This window comes from Coregonus clupeaformis, chromosome 9, assembly GCF_020615455.1.
Source record: "Coregonus clupeaformis isolate EN_2021a chromosome 9, ASM2061545v1, whole genome shotgun sequence".
Taxonomy (NCBI): domain Eukaryota; kingdom Metazoa; phylum Chordata; class Actinopteri; order Salmoniformes; family Salmonidae; genus Coregonus; species Coregonus clupeaformis.
In genome coordinates, this window is record NC_059200.1 from 12,525,923 (window position 1) to 12,548,570 (window position 22,648).

The following is a 22,648-nucleotide window of genomic DNA, read 5'->3' on the forward strand; positions in this document are numbered from 1 at the left end:
GTCTAAACAGCAACCTCTGTGAGTCTAAACAGCAACCTCTCTGGGTCTAAACATCAACCTCTGTGAGTCTAAACATCAACCTCTGTGAGTCTAAACATCAACCTCTGTGAGTCTAAACAGCAACCTCTGTGGGTCTAAACATCAACCTCTGTGAGTCTAAACAGCAACCTCTGTGAGTCTAAACAGCAACCTCTCTGGGTCTAAACATCAACCTCTGTGAGTCTAAACAGCAACCTCTGTAAGAAATATGACTATTAACATCTCAACTACCCTTTTTGATTTTGTTCATTGTAAGACATATTGTTTGGAACAATATAATCTAGAAGTACATCACATTTCCAGTGGTCTCTCTGCTAGTTCTGAAGGTATGATCAGTTTAATGAGCACCACCAACAGAGTGAATGGAAAAATGGATTCAAAGGGAACTCCCTCTGCTGGTGACTTGCTGAATGTGCAATCCTAAAGGAGGGCTGTGATTCGTTAATGACCTATAATGTCAATTTATATGTATAAAATGGGTAATATCATTTAAAGTACCAGAGAGCCCACTCTGGAAATGTGATGTGTTTGAAGAGTATATTTTTTTTACAAACAATATGTATAAAAATAAGCTAAATCAAAAATGGTACTTTTGAGATATTAATCTTTTTAATGAATAAATGAATTTGAAAATGTGTGAATCTAGACGTACTCCATATTTTTGGAGCACCGTATAAGGAGTATAACGACAGCAAGGTGTTGTCTGTATCGTGTTCGGATCACAGGGTCTTACAGGAGGCATGCATAGGTCTAAAAGGGCCCAAAATGTCCCTTTCATCATGATTTTCAAAAAGATTGTTTGTGATACAATGTAAAAATATAGGTTAAACAGCCTTCCTTCAAATTAAGTTCCTATGTGAGAATTGCCAGAACAATCTGAGATACCAAAAATATTTTCAGACTACGGTGGCATGGAATCGCCCTAGAAGTAATCAAGGACAGCGATTTCATCAGGAATCAATGGATGTGGCCCAAATGGCACCCTACTCCCTATATAGTGCACTACTTTTGACTACGTTACAGAGAATAGGTTGCCATTTGAGACACAGACTAAAGGAAAGTTACAATAAAATACATTGAGGAGGACAGCAGTTTGATCAGAATCCATGAATAGCTGCTCGGAGGTTTTCAATATAAAGATTAACTCAATTAAACACTTAATCTGAATCTCATTATTTTATTGATCCTTTGATGTCCTAAATAAGCTGTTTGAGGCAGCTTGTCTGTGGAGCTAGCCCACGCAGGAGCTAACGGTTAGCATGTATGTCTTCAGTCTGGTTGGAGCTAGTCCATGGAGGAGCTAACGGTTAGCATGTCTGTCTTCATTCTGGTTGGAGCTAGTCCATGGAGGAGCTAATGTTTAGCATGTCTGTCTTCAGTCTGGTTGGAGCTAGTCCATGGAGGAGCTAACGGTTAGCATGTCTGTCTTCATTCTGGTTGGAGCTAGTCCATAGTGGAGCTAATGGTTAGCATGTCTGTCTTCATTCTGGTTGGAGCTAGTCCATGGAGGAGCTAATGGTTAGCATGTCTGTCTTCATTCTGGTTGGAGCTAGTCCATGGAGGAGCTAACGGTTAGCATGTCTGTCTTCATTCTGGTTGGAGCTAGTCCATGGAGGAGCTAACGGTTAGCATGTCTGTCTTCATTCTGGTTGGAGCTAGTCCATGGAGGAGCTAATGTTTAGCATGTCTGTCTTCAGTCTGGTTGGAGCTAGTCCATGGAGGAGCTAACGGTTAGCATGTCTGTCTTCATTCTGGTTGGAGCTAGTCCATAGTGGAGCTAATGGTTAGCATGTCTGTCTTCATTCTGGTTGGAGCTAGTCCATGGAGGAGCTAATGGTTAGCATGTCTGTCTTCATTCTGGTTGGAGCTAGTCCATGGAGGAGCTAACGGTTAGCATGTCTGTCTTCATTCTGGTTGGAGCTAGTCCATGGAGGAGCTAACGGTTAGCATGTCTGTCTTCATTCTGGTTGGAGCTAGTCCATGGAGGAGCTAACGGTTAGCATGTCTGTCTGGTCATAGGTAGGCATCAGTATTGTATTGATGTTTGTTTTTTTAACTATGGTATAGGGTTGTGTGTGTTTCTTTTCATTATTCATTAGAGACAAAATGTCTAGTTAATTTAAACTGGATCTTTTGATGTGTTAACATCATGTAGTTCAGAGAGCGTACGCTATCTGCAATTTGATAAATAAAATAAATAAAAGCATTCAACTTTTAACAGTATAGTACCTGCATCTAGTCTGCCCTGCTCCACTTATATGGGAGTGCAGTACAGCCAACACTCTCTGCTTGACAGTCATCATTACGGAAATGGATTGGGGTTAAGGCCCTGCGATAGACAAGCGTCCTTTCCAGGGTGTGTACTGTACATCAAGCTGCCTCACGCTACAGAAACAGGAGACAGACTCCTGCTCTATGGAACGTTCTAGCTAAGACAAGGCTAACTGCTACAGAAACAGGAGACAGACTCCTGCTCTATGGAACGTTCTGGCTAAGACAAGGCTAACTGCTACAGAAACAGGAGATAGACTCCTGCTCTATGGAACGTTCTGGCTAAGACAAGGCTAACTGCTACAGAAACAGGAGACAGACTCCTGCTCTATGGAACGTTCTGGCTAAGACAAGGCTAACTGCTACAGAAACAGGAGACAGACTCCTGCTCTATGGAACGTTCTGGCTAAGACAAGGCTAACTGCTACAGAAACAGGAGACAGACTCCTGCTCTATGGAACGTTCTGGCTAAGACAAGGCTAACTGCTACAGAAACAGGAGACAGACTCCTGCTCTATGGAACGTTCTGGCTAAGACAAGGCTAACTGCTACAGAAACAGGAGACAGACTCCTGCCCTATGGGACGTTCTGGCTAAGACAAGGCTAACTGCTACAGAAACAGGAGACAGACTCCTGCTCTATGGAACGTTCTGGCTAAGACAAGGCTAACTGCTACAGAAACAGGAGACAGACTCCTGCTCTATGGAACGTTCTGGCTAAGACAAGGCTAACTGCTACAGAAACAGGAGATAGACTCCTGCTCTATGGAACGTTCTGGCTAAGACAAGGCTAACTGCTACAGAAACAGGAGACAGACTCCTGCTCTATGGAACGTTCTGGCTAAGACAAGGCTAACTGCTACAGAAACAGGAGACAGACTCCTGCCCTATGGAACGTTCTGGCTAAGACAAGGCTAACTGCTACAGAAACAGGAGACAGACTCCTGCTCTATGGAACGTTCTGGCTAAGACAAGGCTAACTGCTACAGAAACAGGAGACAGACTCCTGCTCTATGGAACGTTCTGGCTAAGACAAGGCTAACTGCTACAGAAACAGGAGATAGACTCCTGCTCTATGGAACGTTCTGGCTAAGACAAGGCTAACTGCTACAGAAACAGGAGACAGACTCCTGCTCTATGGAACGTTCTGGCTAAGACAAGGCTAACTGCTACAGAAACAGGAGACAGACTCCTGCTCTATGGAACGTTCTGGCTAAGACAAGGCTAACTGCTACAGAAACAGGAGACAGACTCCTGCTCTATGGAACGTTCTGGCTAAGACAAGGCTAACTGCTACAGAAACAGGAGACAGACTCCTGCCCTATGGAACGTTCTGGCTAAGACAAGGCTAACTGCTACAGAAACAGGAGACAGACTCCTGCCCTATGGAACGTTCTGGCTAAGACAAGGCTAACTGCTACAGAAACAGGGAGACAGACTCCTGCCCTATGGAACGTTCTGGCTAAGACAAGGCTAACTGCTACAGAAACAGGAGATAGACTCCTGCTCTATGGAACGTTCTGGCTAAGACAAGGCTAACTGCTACAGAAACAGGAGACAGACTCCTGCACTATGGAACGTTCTGGCTAAGACAAGGCTAACTGCTACAGAAACAGGAGATAGACTCCTGCTCTATGGAACGTTCTGGCTAAGACAAGGCTAACTGCTACAGAAACAGGAGACAGACTCCTGCCCTATGGAACGTTCTGGCTAAGACAAGGCTAACTGCTACAGAAACAGGAGACAAACTCCTGCTCTATGGAACGTTCTGGCTAAGACAAGGCTAACTGCTACAGAAACAGGAGATAGACTCCTGCTCTATGGAACGTTCTGGCTAAGACAAGGCTAACTGCTACAGAAACAGGAGATAGACTCCTGCCCTATGGAACGTTCTGGCTAAGACAAGGCTAACTGCTACAGAAACAGGAGATAGACTCCTGCTCTATGGAACGTTCTGGCTAAGACAAGGCTAACTGCTACAGAAACAGGAGACAGACTCCTGCCCTATGTTACGTTCTGGCTAAGACAAGGCTAACTGCTACAGAAACAGGAGATAGACTCCTGCCCTATGGAACGTTCTGGCTAAGACAAGGCTAACTGCTACAGAAACAGGAGACAGACTCCTGCTCTATGGAACGTTCTGGCTAAGACAAGGCTAACTGCTACAGAAACAGGAGATAGACTCCTGCTCTATGGAACGTTCTGGCTAAGACAAGGCTAACTGCTACAGAAACAGGAGATAGACTCCTGCTCTATGGAACGTTCTGGCTAAGACAAGGCTAACTGCTACAGAAACAGGAGACAGACTCCTGCTCTATGGAACGTTCTGGCTAAGACAAGGCTAACTGCTACAGAAACAGGAGACAGACTCCTGCTCTATGGAACGTTCTGGCTAAGACAAGGCTAACTGCTACAGAAACAGGAGACAGACTCCTGCTCTATGGAACGTTCTGGCTAAGACAAGGCTAACTGCTACAGAAACAGGAGACAGACTCCTGCTCTATGGAACGTTCTGGCTAAGACAAGGCTAACTGCTACAGAAACAGGAGACAGACTCCTGCCCTATGGGACGTTCTGGCTAAGACAAGGCTAACTGCTACAGAAACAGGAGACAGACTCCTGCTCTATGGAACGTTCTGGCTAAGACAAGGCTAACTGCTACAGAAACAGGAGACAGACTCCTGCTCTATGGAACGTTCTGGCTAAGACAAGGCTAACTGCTACAGAAACAGGAGACAGACTCCTGCTCTATGGGACGTTCTGGCTAAGACAAGGCTAACTGCTACAGAAACAGGAGACAGACTCCTGCTCTATGGAACGTTCTGGCTAAGACAAGGCTAACTGCTACAGAAACAGGAGACAGACTCCTGCTCTATGGAACGTTCTGGCTAAGACAAGGCTAACTGCTACAGAAACAGGAGACAGACTCCTGCCCTATGGAACGTTCTGGCTAAGACAAGGCTAACTGCTACAGAAACAGGAGATAGACTCCTGCTCTATGGAACGTTCTGGCTAAGACAAGGCTAACTGCTACAGAAACAGGAGACAGACTCCTGCCCTATGGAACGTTCTGGCTAAGACAAGGCTAACTGCTACAGAAACAGGAGACAGACTCCTGCCCTATGGAACGTTCTGGCTAAGACAAGGCTAACTGCTACAGAAACAGGAGACAGACTCCTGCCCTATGGAACGTTCTGGCTAAGACAAGGCTAACTGCTACAGAAACAGGAGACAGACTCCTGCCCTATGGAACGTTCTGGCTAAGACAAGGCTAACTGCTACAGAAACAGGAGATAGACTCCTGCTCTATGGAACGTTCTGGCTAAGACAAGGCTAACTGCTACAGAAACAGGAGATAGACTCCTGCTCTATGGAACGTTCTGGCTAAGACAAGGCTAACTGCTACAGAAACAGGAGACAGACTCCTGCACTATGGAACGTTCTGGCTAAGACAAGGCTAACTGCTACAGAAACAGGAGACAGACTCCTGCACTATGGAACGTTCTGGCTAAGACAAGGCTAACTGCTACAGAAACAGGAGACAGACTCCTGCTCTATGGAACGTTCTGGCTAAGACAAGGCTAACTGCTACAGAAACAGGAGACAGACTCCTGCTCTATGGAACGTTCTGGCTAAGACAAGGCTAACTGCTACAGAAACAGGAGACAGACTCCTGCTCTATGGAACGTTCTGGCTAAGACAAGGCTAACTGCTACAGAAACAGGAGATAGACTCCTGCTCTATGGAACGTTCTGGCTAAGACAAGGCTAACTGCTACAGAAACAGGAGACAGACTCCTGCTCTATGGAACGTTCTGGCTAAGACAAGGCTAACTGCTACAGAAACAGGAGATAGACTCCTGCTCTATGGAACGTTCTGGCTAAGACAAGGCTAACTGCTACAGAAACAGGAGATAGACTCCTGCTCTATGGGACGTTCTGGCTAAGACAAGGCTAACTGCTACAGAAACAGGAGACAGACTCCTGCCCTATGGAACGTTCTGGCTAAGACAAGGCTAACTGCTACAGAAACAGGAGACAGACTCCTGCTCTATGGAACGTTCTGGCTAAGACAAGGCTAACTGCTACAGAAACAGGAGATAGACTCCTGCTCTATGGAACGTTCTGGCTAAGACAAGGCTAACTGCTACAGAAACAGGAGACAGACTCCTGCTCTATGGAACGTTCTGGCTAAGACAAGGCTAACTGCTACAGAAACAGGAGACAGACTCCTGCTCTATGGAACGTTCTGGCTAAGACAAGGCTAACTGCTACAGAAACAGGAGACAGACTCCTGCCCTATGGAACGTTCTGGCTAAGACAAGGCTAACTGCTACAGAAACAGGAGATAGACTCCTGCTCTATGGAACGTTCTGGCTAAGACAAGGCTAACTGCTACAGAAACAGGAGACAGACTCCTGCCCTATGGAACGTTCTGGCTAAGACAAGGCTAACTGCTACAGAAACAGGAGACAGACTCCTGCCCTATTTATTTTTTATTTTTTTCACCTTTATTTAACCAGGTAAGCCAGTTGAGAACAGGTTCTCATTTACAACTGCGACCTGGCCAAGATAAAGCATAGTAGTGCAATAAAACAACAACACAGAGTTATATATGGGGTAAAAAACATACAGTCAGAAATACAACAGAAAATATATATAAAGTGTGTGCAAATGAAGCAAGTTATGGAGGTAAGGCAATAAATAGGCTATAGTGCAGAATAATTACAATAGTATTAACACTGGAATGCTAGATGTGCAAGAGATTATGTGCAAATAGAGATACTGGGGTGCAAATGAGCAAAATAAATAACAATATAGGGATGAGGTAGTTGGGTGGGCTAATTTCAGATGGGCTGTGTACAGGTGCAGTGATCGGTAAGGTGCTCTGACAACTGATGCTTAAAGTTATTGAGGGAGATAAGAGTCTCCAGCTTCAGAGATTTTTGCAATTCTGTCCAGTCATTGGCAGCAGAGAACTGGAAGGAATGGCGGCCAAAGGAGGTGTTGGCTTTGGGAATGACCAGTGAGATATACCTGCTGGAGCGCAGACTACGGGTGGGTGCTGCTATGGTGACCAATGAGCTAAGATAAGGCGGGGATTTGCCTAGCAGTGATTTATAGATGGCCTGGAGCCAGTGGGTTTGACGACGAACATGTAGTGAGGACCAGTCAACAAGAGCGTACAGGTCACAGTGGTGGGTAGTGTATGGGGCTTTGGAGACAAAACGGATGGCACTGTGATAGACTACATCCAATTTGCTGAGTAGAGTGTTGGAGGCTATTTTGTAAATGACATCGCCGAAGTCAAGGATCGGTAGGATAGTCAGTTTTACGAGGGCATGTTTGGCAGCATGAGTGAAGGAGGCTTTGTTGCGAAATAGGAAGCCGATTCTAGATTTAACTTTGGATTGGAGATTCTTTATGTGAGTCTGGAAGTTGAGTTTACAGTCTAACCAGACACCTAGGTATTTGTAGTTGTCCACATACTCTAGGTCAGACCCGTCGAGAGTGGTGATTCTAGTCGGGTGGGCGGGTGCCAGCAGCGTTCGATTGAAAAGCATGCATTTAGTTTTACTAGTGTTTAAGAGCAGTTGGAGGCTACTGAAGGATTGTTGTATGGCATTGAAGCTCGTTTGGAGGTTTGTTAACACAGTGTCCAATGAAGGGCCAGATGTATACAAAATGGTGTCGTCTGCGTAGAGGTGGATCTGAGAGTCACCAGCAGCAAGAGCGACATCATTGATATACACGGAGAAAAGTGTCGGCCCAAGAATTGAACCCTGTGGCACCCCCATAGAGACTGCCATAGGTCCAGACAACAGGCCCTCCGATTTGACACACTGAACTCTATCTGAGAAGTAGTTGGTGAACCAGGCGAGGCAGTCATTTGAGAAACCAAGGCTATTTAGTCTGCCAATAAGAATGCGGTGGTTGACAGAGTCGAAAGCCTTGGCCAGGTCGATGAAGACGGCTGCACAGTACTGTCTATTATCAATCGCGGTTATAATATCGTTTAGGACCTTGAGCGTGGCTGAAGTGCACCCGTGACCAGCTCGGAAACCGGATTGCATAGCGGAGAAGGTATGGTGGTATTCGAAATGGTCAATTATCTGTTTGTTAACTTGGCTTTCGAATACTTTCGAAAGGCAGGGCAGGATGGATATAGGTCTGTAGCAATTTGGATCTAGAGTGTCACCCCCTTTGAAGAGGGGGGATGACCGCGGCAGCTTTCCAATCTCTGGGGATCTCAGACGTTATGAAAGAGAGGTTGAACAGACTAGTAATAGGGGTAGCGACAATTTCGCGGCTAGTTTTAGAAAGAAAGGGTCCAGATTGTCTAGCCCAGCTGATTTGTAGGGGTCCAGATTTTGCAGCGCTTTCAAAACATCAGCTGTCTGAATTTGTGTGAAGGAGAAGCGGGGGGGCATGGGCAAGTTGCAGCAGAGGGTGCAGAGTTGGTGGCCGGGTTAGTGGTAGCCAGATGGAAAGCATGGCCAGCTGTAGCAAAATGCTTGTTGAAATTCTCGATTATTGTAGATTTATCGGTGGTGATAGTGTTTCCTAGCCTCAGTGCAGTGGGCAGCTGGGAGGAAGTGCTCTTATTCTCCATGGACTTTACAGTGTCCCAAAACTTTTTGGAGTTAGTGCTACAGGATGCAAATTTCTGTTTGAAAAAGTTAGCCTTTGCTTTCCTGACTGCTTGTGTATATTGGTTCCTAACTTCCCCTGAAAAGTTACATATCGCGGGGGCTATTTGATGCTAATGCTGTACGCCACAGGATGTTTTTGTGCTAGTCAAGGGCAGTCAAGTCTGAGGAGAACCAGGGGCTATATCGGTTCTTAGTTCTGTATTTTTGAATGGGGCATGTTTATTTAAGATTGAGAGGAAATTACTTTTAAGGAACAACCAGGCATCCTCTACTGACGGAATGAGATCTATATCCATCCAGGATACCTGGGCCAGGTCAATTAGGAAGGCCTCCTCGCTAAAGTGTTTTAGGGAGCGTTTGACAGTGATGAGGGGTGGTCGTTTGACCGCGGACCCGTTACGGACGCAGGCAATAAGGCAGTGATCGCTGAGATCCTGGTTGAAGACAGCTGAGGTGTATTTAGAGGGTATGTTAGTCAGGATGATATCTATGAGGGTACCCATGTTTACGGATTTAGGGTTGTACCTGGTAGGTTCGTTGATAATTTGCGTGAGGTTGAGGGCATCTAGCTTGGATTGTAGGATGGCTGGGGTATTAAGCATATCCCAATTTAGGTCACCAAGCAGTACAAACTCTGAGGATAAATGGGGGCAATCAATTCACATATGGTGTCCAGGGCACAGCTGGGGGCTGAGGGGGTCTGTAGCAAGCGGCAACAGTGAGAGACTTATTTCTGGAAAGGTGGATTTTTAGAAGTAGAAGCTCAAACTGGTTGGGCACAGACCTGGATAGTATGATAGAGCTCTGCAGGCTATCTCTACAGTAGATTGCAACTCCACCCCCTTTGGCAGTTCTATCTAGACGGAAAATGTTATAGTTGGGGATGGAAATTTCAGAATTTTTGGTGGCCTTCCTGAGCCAGGATTCAGACACTGCTAGAACATCAGGGTTGGCAGAGTGTGCTAACGCAGTGAATAACTCAAACTTAGGAAGTAGACTTCTGATATTTATGTGCAAGAAACCAAGACTTTTGCGATTACAGAAGTCATCAAATGATAGCGCCTGGGGAGTAGGAGTGATACTGAGGACTGCAGGGCCTGGGTTAGCCTCTACATCACCAGAGGAACAGAGGAGGACTAGAATAAGGATACGGCTAAAGGCTTTAAGAACTGGTCTTCTAGTGCGTTGGGTACATAGAATAAAGGGGGCAGATTTCCGGGTGTTATAGAAAAGATTCAGGGCATTATGTACAGACAAGGATATGGAAGGATATGAGTAAAGTGGAGGTAACCCTAAGCGTTGGGTAACAATGAAAGAGATAGCATCGCTAGAGTCATCAATTGAGTCGGTCTCCGCGTGTATAGGGGGAGGTGCAAAGGAGCTATCTAATGCAGGTTTAGCTAGGCTGGGGGGTCTACAGTGATATAGTACAATTAGAAATAACCGAAACAACAATAAACTAACCATGTTTGGGCTGAGGCTAAACATAAACAGGATGTAGTACCGTAAAAAGGAACAGTCCAGCAGATATCAGCTGTATAGCTGAGTTATCATAAGGTCCGGTGGTGAAGCACTAGTAAGAGGCCACGGCTAACGGGCCAGGGCTAGCAGATGGATGGAATCTTCGTGGTTAACGTCGTAACCACATCAGACGATTTCGTCCGCAGACCAGTCGTGTAGGATCGGCGGGGCTCCGTGTCAACACTAGGTGGTCCCGTCCGGTTGACAGAGAGGTAGATAGCCGGGAGATGGGCCTAGCTCAGGATGATTTGATTAGCCAGACCACAGCGTCCGTTTTGTTGAAGCTGGCTGGTGGTAGCTAGCTGGTAGCGATGAAATCCGGAGTTAAAGGTCCAGTGATTCAGTGATTCCGGCGGAAAAACTGATATGTTCTGGGTCGATAACGCTGTGCAGACTGGCCGAATATCTGGTGATCAATGTCCAGTGATTAAAATTAATCCCGCAGAAAAAAATCCAATGTCCTGGGTGAAACACCGCTAGCTGTGGCTAATAGCAAATAGCAAGTAGCTAGTTAGCTGGCTAGCTAGTTTCAACTGGAGATTCTAGATTCTAGATAAAGGTAAGTCAAGGTAAGTCAATAATAGAATCCGTTCCACATTGAGTGAGGCGGGTTGCAGGAAAGTATATCTTGTAGAAGGATGAAAAGTCTGATAGGGAAATATGTACGAAAAATAGGGTATTTACAGGCTATTTACAGACAGACGATAAAAAACACAACTGCACTACTACGCCATCTTGGAAAGAAGAACGTTCTGGCTAAGACAAGGCTAACTGCTACAGAAACAGGAGACAGACTCCTGCCCTATGGAACGTTCTGGCTAAGACAAGGCTAACTGCTACAGAAACAGGAGATAGACTCCTGCTCTATGGAACGTTCTGGCTAAGACAAGGCTAACTGCTACAGAAACAGGAGACAGACTCCTGCCCTATGGGACGTTCTGGCTAAGACAAGGCTAACTGCTACAGAAACAGGAGACAGACTCCTGCTCTATGGAACGTTCTGGCTAAGACAAGGCTAACTGCTACAGAAACAGGAGACAGACTCCTGCTCTATGGAACGTTCTGGCTAAGACAAGGCTAACTGCTACAGAAACAGGAGACAGACTCCTGCTCTATGGAACGTTCTGGCTAAGACAAGGCTAACTGCTACAGAAACAGGAGACAGACTCCTGCTCTATGGAACGCTCTGGCTAAGACAAGGCTAACTGCTACAGAAACAGGAGACAGACTCCTGCCCTATGGAACGTTCTGGCTAAGACAAGGCTAACTGCTACAGAAACAGGAGACAGACTCCTGCACTATGGAACGTTCTGGCTAAGACAAGGCTAACTGCTACAGAAACAGGAGACAGACTCCTGCTCTATGGAACGTTCTGGCTAAGACAAGGCTAACTGCTACAGAAACAGGAGACAGACTCCTGCCCTATGGAACGTTCTGGCTAAGACAAGGCTAACTGCTACAGAAACAGGAGACAGACTCCTGCCCTATGGAACGTTCTGGCTAAGACAAGGCTAACTGCTACAGAAACAGGAGACAGACTCCTGGTCTATGGAACGTTCTGGCTAAGACAAGGCTAACTGCTACAGAAACAGGAGACAGACTCCTGCCCTATGGAACGTTCTGGCTAAGACAAGGCTAACTGCTACAGAAACAGGAGACAGACTCCTGCTCTATGGAACGTTCTGGCTAAGACAAGGCTAACTGCTACAGAAACAGGAGACAGACTCCTGCCCTATGGAACGTTCTGGCTAAGACAAGGCTAACTGCTACAGAAACAGGAGACAGACTCCTGCTCTATGGAACGTTCTGGCTAAGACAAGGCTAACTGCTACAGAAACAGGAGACAGACTCCTGCTCTATGGAACGTTCTGGCTAAGACAAGGCTAACTGCTACAGAAACAGGAGACAGACTCCTGCACTATGGAACGTTCTGGCTAAGACAAGGCTAACTGCTACAGAAACAGGAGACAGACTCCTGCTCTATGGAACGTTCTGGCTAAGACAAGGCTAACTGCTACAGAAACAGGAGACAGACTCCTGCCCTATGGGACGTTCTGGCTAAGACAAGGCTAACTGCTACAGAAACAGGAGACAGACTCCTGCACTATGGAACGTTTTGGCTAAGACAAGGCTAACTGCTACAGAAACAGGAGACAGACTCCTGCCCTATGGAACGTTCTGGCTAAGACAAGGCTAACTGCTACAGAAACAGGAGACAGACTCCTGCTCTATGGAACGTTCTGGCTAAGACAAGGCTAACTGCTACAGAAACAGGAGACAGACTCCTGCCCTATGGAACGTTCTGGCTAAGACAAGGCTAACTGCTACAGAAACAGGAGACAGACTCCTGCTCTATGGAACGTTCTGGCTAAGACAAGGCTAACTGCTACAGAAACAGGAGATAGACTCCTGCTCTATGGAACGTTCTGGCTAAGACAAGGCTAACTGCTACAGAAACAGGAGACAGACTCCTGCCCTATGGAACGTTCTGGCTAAGACAAGGCTACTGCTACAGAAACAGGAGACAGACTCCTGCCCTATGGAACGTTCTGGCTAAGACAAGGCTAACTGCTACAGAAACAGGAGATAGACTCCTGCTCTATGGAACGTTCTGGCTAAGACAAGGCTAACTGCTACAGAAACAGGAGACAGACTCCTGCCCTATGGAACGTTCTGGCTAAGACAAGGCTAACTGCTACAGAAACAGGAGACAGACTCCTGCCCTATGGAACGTTCTGGCTAAGACAAGGCTAACTGCTACAGAAACAGGAGACAGACTCCTGCCCTATGGAACGTTCTGGCTAAGACAAGGCTAACTGCTACAGAAACAGGAGATAGACTCCTGCCCTATGGAACGTTCTGGCTAAGACAAGGCTAACTGCTACAGAAACAGGAGACAGACTTCTGCTCTATGGAACGTTCTGGCTAAGACAAGGCTAACTGCTACAGAAACAGGAGACAGACTCCTGCCCTATGGAACGTTCTGGCTAAGACAAGGCTAACTGCTACAGAAACAGGAGATAGACTCCTGCCCTATGGAACGTTCTGGCTAAGACAAGGCTAACTGCTACAGAAACAGGAGACAGACTCCTGCCCTATGGAACGTTCTGGCTAAGACAAGGCTAACTGCTACAGAAACAGGAGACAGACTCCTGCTCTATGGAACGTTCTGGCTAAGACAAGGCTAACTGCTACAGAAACAGGAGATAGACTCCTGCTCTATGGAACGTTCTGGCTAAGACAAGGCTAACTGCTACAGAAACAGGAGACAGACTCCTGCCCTATGGCACGTTCTGGCTAAGACAAGGCTAACTGCTACAGAAACAGGAGATAGACTCCTGCTCTATGGGACGTTCTGGCTAAGACAAGGCTAACTGCTACAGAAACAGGAGACAGACTCCTGCCCTATGGAACGTTCTGGCTAAGACAAGGCTAACTGCTACAGAAACAGGAGACAGACTCCTGCCCTATGGAACGTTCTGGCTAAGACAAGGCTAACTGCTACAGAAACAGGAGACAGACTCCTGCTCTATGGAACGTTCTGGCTAAGACAAGGCTAACTGCTACAGAAACAGGAGACAGACTCCTGCTCTATGGAACGTTCTGGCTAAGACAAGGCTAACTGATAGTACAGCCATGATGTTTCTGCAAACCGACATTATTCACAAAACAAACTGCAGCCTTTACAGTTTAAAATTAAAATTAGTATTAGAATTAGAAAAACATTATTGTCCACGTTATTGGAAATTTGTATTTGGGCAATTCCACAGTAACGGAATTGCGCTGAGACTGGCTAAGATTGTTCACTTAAAAAACAAAAACCATTGATTTCAAAGTTTAACAAACCATACAACTCTGTGCACAAGCAGTACTTTTAAGAATATACACAGAACATTTTACAAAAACACATTTACTGGAAGAATTGTGCAGATTTCCACAACAGAACTTATGTAGAATCTCCCTCAGTTTTTTGTGTTTTCCAAGAACTCTTAAATATCTGCTCTGAATTAAGAGTCAACGATTTCTGCAGAAAGAATTGGGTGTCAGCTATGATATGACACATTGACTTTGAAAAAATCTATTTTGGTTATTGAACTACAGTAAGTGAAGTGGATTTACACCCAGTAACGAAATTGCTCTAACAGAATTACATCATGGGTCCCTGATCTGTACAACACAGAAATACATAATGATGATATGAAAGTCATGCTCTTCATGGGGATGTATCCTGAACAGGAACACAAAGGTAGTAATATACAATATCATTATTTGCATATTTGGGTATTATTATACACAAAGGCTATTATTTTAATGAGGTCTGCCCCCAAACAAGACCACATTTGGTTGGTCCGAACCAGACCAAATCTGAACCAATCATAGATGTCTATGTTTCACAAGTTTGGACATCAAAGTACAGCACAGTAGAGTACAGTAGAGTTCAGTTCAGTACATTATAGTGTACTCAACTCTAATATGCTCTACTGTGTACTGAACTGAACTATACTCTACTGAACTGAACTATACTCTACTCTACTGAACTGAACTATACTGAACTATACTCTACTCTACTGAACTGAACTATACTCTACTCTACTCTACTCTACTGAACTGAACTATACTGAACTATACTCTACTCTACTGAACTGAACTATACTGAACTATACTCTACTCTACTGAACTGAACTATACTCTACTCTACTGAACTGAACTATACTGAACTATACTCTACTCTACTCTACTGAACTGAAATATACTGAACTATACTCTACTCTACTGAACTGAACTATACTGAACTATACTCTACTCTACTGAACTGAACTATACTCTACTCTACTCTACTGAACTGAACTATACTGAACTATACTATAATCTACTGAACTGAACTATACTATACTATACTCTACTGAACTGAACTATACTATACTCTACTGAACTGAACTATACTCTACTCTACTGAACTGAACTATACTGAACTATACTCTACTCTACTGAACTGAACTATACTATACTATACTATACTATACTATACTATACTATACTATACTATACTCTACTGAACTGAACTGAACTGAACTGAACTCTACTCTACTGAACTGAACTATACTCTACTCTACTGAACTGAACTATACTCTACTCTACTGAACTGAACTATACTATACTATACTATACTATACTCTACTGAACTGAACTCTACTCTACTCTACTGAACTGAACTGAACTATACTCTACTCTACTGAACTGAACTCTACTCTACTCTACTGAACTGAACTATACTATACTATACTCCACTGAACTGAACTGAACTCTACTCTACTCTACTGAACTGAACTATACTATACTCTACTGAACTGAACTATACTCTACTCTACTGAACTGAACTCTACTCTACTCTACTGAACTGAACTATACTCTACTCTACTGAACTGAACTATACTGAACTATACTCTACTCTACTGAACTGAACTATACTATACTCTACTGAACTGAACTGAACTATACTCTACTCTACTCTACTGAACTATACTCTACTTTTCTTTCCTGTACTCTAGTGTGCTGTACTGCACTGTACTTTACACTAGATTCAATCGCAAGAATTCCGTTACCGAGTTTTGGGAAAGTCTGTTACCGATTTGGTAACGGAATTTTAAGTTTTAATCACTTAATAATTCATAAACAAAAATGATATCAGTAAAAACTCTAGAACTAATTGATAGGCCTACCTTTACATACCACTTCCCCTTCCAAAGGAGGGAGAGAAATGAGAAGACATCTTAAAGCAGGAATCCGAGTAAACAATGTCTCATCTGCATTACATATTGGTGGACTATGGGCCATCTAGTCATAGGATGGACATTAGCATGACACAGGTTACAGCACAACACCACATCCTATGGAGGCAAAGGACACTGTTGTGACACTGACTTATATGGTGGTAATGTCTTCCCCATTATAGTGGACTCAACTCCACTGTACAGTACTCTATTGTACTGAACTACACTGTCCTATAGTGTGCTTGGTGGTAATGTCTTCCCCCCCATTTAGCTGTAGTCAACAGAGCAACCCTGGAGAGCATTGAAGAAGATGAGGTGGTTGAATTCATTAACAGTGCATACATTCTCAATATAATGTACTCATATTCCATCAATATCATCTTTTCAAATTAAATGTTTTATTAGGCATATGCACAGGATACGGTGGGGTGTGTATGGGAATACGACATTGCATTGTACCATGTACTATTGACGTAACATTTTGTTTAACGTTTTCCCAATGTCAACCTATAATGCACAGGATAGCTTGGACCTGTTGAATGGAGGAAACAACGTCAGATGAGAAACATCCCTTCAGCTGCACTAAATGCCATCAGCAGTGTCAATATCACATTCTACCTGCTGCAACAGAAACCAACCGAATCCACTTTATTTCTCATTATTCCAATTCACAAAATAGATTAACCATGCGCGTCAGCCATTGAGACTTGAACCTCTGTAGCAGGGCCATAAGGATGCATTGATGACATTTACATTTTAGCAGACGCTCTTATCCAGAGCAACTTACAGTTAGTGAGTACATACCTTTTTTTTTTTCATACTGGCCCCCCCGTGGGAATCGAACCCACAACCCTGGCGTTGCAAGCGCCATGCTCTACCAACTGAGCTACACGGGGCCTGACCTCCTAGTAGAAGGTGAAAGGTGGGAACCAGGAGCAGCACAAAACAGTTTGGTTGAAAGGTGGGAACCACATAACAGTTTGGTTGAAAGGTGGGAACCACATAACAGTTTGGTTGAAAGGTGGGAACCACATAACAGTTTGGTTGAAAGGTGGGAACCACATAACAGTTTGGTTGAAAGGTGGGAACCACATAACAGTTTGGTTGAAAGGTGGGAACCACATAACAGTTTGGTTGAAAGGTGGGAACCACATAACAGTTTGGTTGAAAGGTGGGAACCACATAACAGTTTGGTTGAAAGGTGGGAACCACATAACAGTTTGGTTGAAAGGTGGGAACCACATAACAGTTTGGTTGAAAGGTGGGAACCACATAACAGTTTGGTTGAAAGGTGGGAACCACATAACAGTTTGGTTGAAAGGTGGGAACCACATAACAGTTTGGTTGAAAGGTGGGAACCACAAAACAGTTTGGTTGAAAGGTGGGAACCACAAAACAGTTTGGTTGAAAGGTGGGAACCACATAACAGTTTGGTTGAAAGGTGGGAACCACATAACAGTTTGGTTGAAAGGTGGGAACCACATAACAGTTTGGTTGAAAGGTGGGAACCACATAACAGTTTGGTTGAATGGTGGGAACCACATAACAGTTTGGTTGAAAGGTGGGAACCACATAACAGTTTGGTTGAAAGGTGGGAACCACATAACAGTTTGGTTGAAAGGTGGGAACCACAAAACAGTTTGGTTGAAAGGTGGGAACCACATAACAGTTTGGTTGAAAGGTGGGAACCACATAACAGTTTGGTTGAAAGGTGGGAACCACATAACAGTTTGGTTGAAAGGTGGGAACCACAAAACAGTTTGGTTGAAAGGTGGGAACCACATAACAGTTTGGTTGAAAGGTGGGAACCACATAACAGTTTGGTTGAAAGGTGGGAACCACAAAACAGTTTGGTTGAAAGGTGGGAACCACATAACAGTTTGGTTGAAAGGTGGGAACCACATAACAGTTTGGTTGAAAGGTGGGAACCACATAGCAGTTTGGTTGAAAGGTGGGAACCACAAAACAGTTTGGTTGAAAGGTGGGAACCACATAACAGTTTGTGGTCTGGAGGTGTGGGACCTGGCAACAGGGCCGTAATTCCAAGCTTCTGTGTGTGGTGAGTACTGGTCTCCCATGATCCTCTGTGGCACCATGTAGGCTTTTACCTGGGAGCTGGTAGCTAGCTGTACATGTCCTGCTTTGTACAGTGCATTCGGAAAGTATTCAGACCCCTTGACTTTTTCCAAATTCTAAAATGGATTAAATACATGTTTTCCCTCATCAATCTACACACAATACCCCATAATGACAAAGCGAAAATAGGGTTTTATACATTTTTGATAACAATATACAAAAACAGACACTTTTACCTTGTAAAGTTTTTAATTGTGAATTTAAATAAAATCATGTGGATTTTTACATAACATAGATTGATGTGGTCAAATGTTGATCATGCAGCAAGTTGACCAAGTCTTCCATGGTTCTGTTAAACTGGCAGTGTTGATGCTGATGGGAGAAATTAAATGATATCACTGAAATCTATTGAAATCACTTATTAGTGCAAGTGTCAATGGACTTTGCAAACCAAGTTTTCATAATATTGATTTATAACTCAATGTAATTGTATAGTAATTTCTGAAGTTTCATCAGGAAAAATACTTGAAACAAGCGTAATGTCTGCCATTCTGTATGAACAAAAGTTTCCTACCAAGCCCTTCGCACTGATGTTTCAACTGCCGAACGTTTTGTCGACCACCTAGCTAGCATTAACACCTACAGACCAGACACACTATCATGTCAACAATCTGCATATCTAGCTTTAGCTAGCTAACCTTAACTAGTTGAAATAAAGTCATTGGGCATTTTGTGGGGTTTATGCAGTGTAGCTACATTATACTATCGTTAGATTCCTTTGAGTACAAAAAAAAGTCAGAATACAGAAGATGTTAGCTAGCTGGCTAAGTAGCCGTGTTAGCTAGCTTGAATGTTGAACACGCTAAAGTTAGCAGCTAACATAGCTAGCAGGCTAAAAACACAACCCAACACTTACCTACCATTCGATGAGAACGGTGTCACTCTTCCATTTTTCAAAATTAATTCCAATGTTTATCCTGTTTCTGATTGGTCATGAGCAGTCTTTTTCTTGCTTCTTTATTTCTTTTGGGGTCGAGTTGATTCAGATCCAAAGAATGATGCTTGTTTCTGTTGTTCCAGCAACAAGGACAGTTTATCTGCAAATAAGTTAGCTAGCTTGTTGGCTTCGTCTAATCTGTTTGTTTATGGTGGCTGTAACGTTAGCTTGCAAGTGACTTTCCCTTCCTCTCCAGCTCCGGGACCATGGCAGCAAGGTAATTAGAGTAGGAGGGATTTAATGCGAAGAAACACCTAGCCTAGAAGGCCAGCCCAAAGGCGGCTTAGGGCTCAATCCCCTTGTTTTTGTTCAAAGTTAAAACACTACACAAGAAGTGGGGCGGCATAGGGTCGCCCATGACCTGCCGATTTCAGGCTTTGCTTATTCCTAATTTTTAGGATGGAAAATGGTTGAAAAATGTATATCTGCCTTACTTTCAAAAAAATACAGACTCTTAGCTTTCATTTGACACCCAAATTGACATGCTCCTATGAACTTCACATGTTGGTGCTCATGGGTCCTTTTACAGGGAAATGACCTTTTGGCAAACATTTTCGTTAGTCTAAGCAAGCTCTGTCCCAGTATCCAAGAACAGAAACAGGCATCTGATATTCTTCTGATATTTGACCAAGTCTCTGTGAAAGTCAGGCTGTGTCTGTGATCCCTGCACCAGTCAGGCTGTGTGTCCGGGCCTGTGTGTGTGTTTTAGTGTGTGTTCTTGCGTGCGTGTGTGTGTGTGTGTGTGTGTGAGTGTGTGTGTCGAGCCTGTGTGTGTGTTCAGCAGCAGCAGGATTGATTTCTGTGACTCTGTTGGTCCTGCCAACACCAGCACTAAGACACAATAAGTGCATTGTTCAGACGGCATCGCCTCACTAAGCTAGAAACGGCCCGCATCCCAAATGGCACCCTATTCCCTATATAGTGCACTACTTTAGACCAGAGAATGGCACCCTATTCCCTATATAGTGCACTACTTTAGACCAGAGAATGGCACCCTATTCCATATAAAGTGCACTACTTTAGACCAGAGAATGGCACCCTATTCCCTATATAGTGCACTACTTTAGACCAGGGCCCATGGAAATCTGCTCAAACGTAACGCACTATATAGGGAATAGGGTGTACACTATATAGGGAATAGAATGTACACTATGTAGGGAATATGGTGTACACTATATAGGGAATAGGATGTATACTATATAGGGAATAGGATATACACTATATAGGGAATAGAATGTACACTATGTAGGGAATATGGTGTACACTATATAGGGAATAGAATGTACACTATATATGGAATAGGATATACACTATATAGGGAATAGAATGTACACTATATAGGGAATAGGGTGCTATTTGGGACGTAAACAGGGTTTCACAATGAAGAAATTGTTCACATTCACTCTCTCTGTGATGGAAGATAACATTATAAACGTTTGTAATTTCTAACCATAATAGGTTCATATACAGTTTGTTAGTGGTGGATCATTTGATTCAGATGCGCATTTCAAACTAGCGGTTTAAGCGCCTCTGATGGACAACATGTGTGGGCCCGGTCAAAAGGACACACTATATAGGGAATAGGATGTACACTATATAGGGAATAGGATGTACACTATATAGGGAATAGGATGTACACTATATAGGGAATAGGATGTACACTATATAGGGAATATGATGTATACTATATAGGGAATAGGATGTACACTATATAGGGAATAGGATGTACACTATATAGGGAATAGGATGTACACTATATAGGGAATAGGATGTACACTATATAGGGAATAGGATGTACACTATATAGGGAATAGGATGTACACTATATAGGGAATATGATGTATACTATATAGGGAATAGGATGTACACTATATAGGGAATAGGATGTACACTACACTATATAGGGAATAGGATGTATACTATATAGGGAATAGGATGTACACTATATAGGGAATAGGATGTACACTATATAGGGGAATAGGATGTACACTATATAGGGAATAGGATGTACACTATATAGGGAATAGGATGTACACTATATAGGGAATAGAATGTACACTATACAGGGAATAGGATGTACACTATATAGGGAATAGGATGTAAACTATATAGGGAATAGGATGTACACTATATAGGGAATAGGATGTACACTATATAGGGAATAGGATGTACACTATATAGGGAATAGGATGTACACTATATAGGGAATAGGATGTACACTATGTAGGGAATAGGATGTACACGATATAGGGAATAGGATGCACACTATATAGGGAATAGGATGTACACTATATAGGGAATAGGATGTACACTATATAGGGAATAGGATGTACACTATATAGGGAATAGGATGTACACTACACTATATAGGGAATAGGATATACACTATATAGGGAATAGGATGTACACTATATAGGGAATAGGATGTACACTATATAGGGAATAGGATGTACACTATATAGGGAATAGGATGTACACTATATAGGGAATAGGATGTACACTATATAGGGAATAGGATGTACACTATATACGGAATAGGATGTACACTATATAGGGGAATAGGATGTACACTATATAGGGAATAGGATGTACACTATATAGGGAATAGGATGTACACTATATAGGGAATAGGATGTACACTACACTATATAGGGAATAGGATGTACACTACACTATATAGGGGAATAGGATGTACACTATATAGGGAATAGAATATACACTACACTATATAGGGAATAGGATGTACACTACACTATATAGGGAATAGGATGTACACTACACTATATAGGGAATAGGATGTACACTATATAGGGAATAGGATGTACACTATTTAGGGAATAGGATGTACACTGTATAGGGAATAGGATGTACACTATATAGGGAATAGGATGTACACTATATAGGGAATAGGATGTACACTATATAGGGAATAGGATGTACACTATATAGGGAATAGGATGTACACTATGTAGGGAATAGGATGTACACGATATAGGGAATAGGATGCACACTATATAGGGAATAGGATGTACACTATATAGGGAATAGGATGTACACTATATAGGGAATAGGATGTACACTATATAGGGAATAGGATGTACACTATATAGGGAATAGGATGTACACTATATAGGGAATAGGATGTACACTATATAGGGAATAGGATGTACACTATATAGGGAATAAGATGTACACTATATAGGGGATAGGATGTAAACGATATAGGGAATAGGATGTACACTATATAGGGAATAGGATGTACACTATTTAGGGAATAGGATGTACACTATATAGGGAATAGGATGTACACTACACTATATAG

The 22,648-nt window shown here is 43.4% G+C and overlaps 1 protein-coding gene across 1 annotated transcript in view; it reads right to left on the reverse strand.

Moving 5' to 3' along the window:
* lpar1 (lysophosphatidic acid receptor 1) overlaps positions 1–22,648 on the reverse strand; it is a 113,267-nt gene that overhangs the window by 59,757 nt on the left and 30,862 nt on the right. The window lies entirely within an intron of this gene.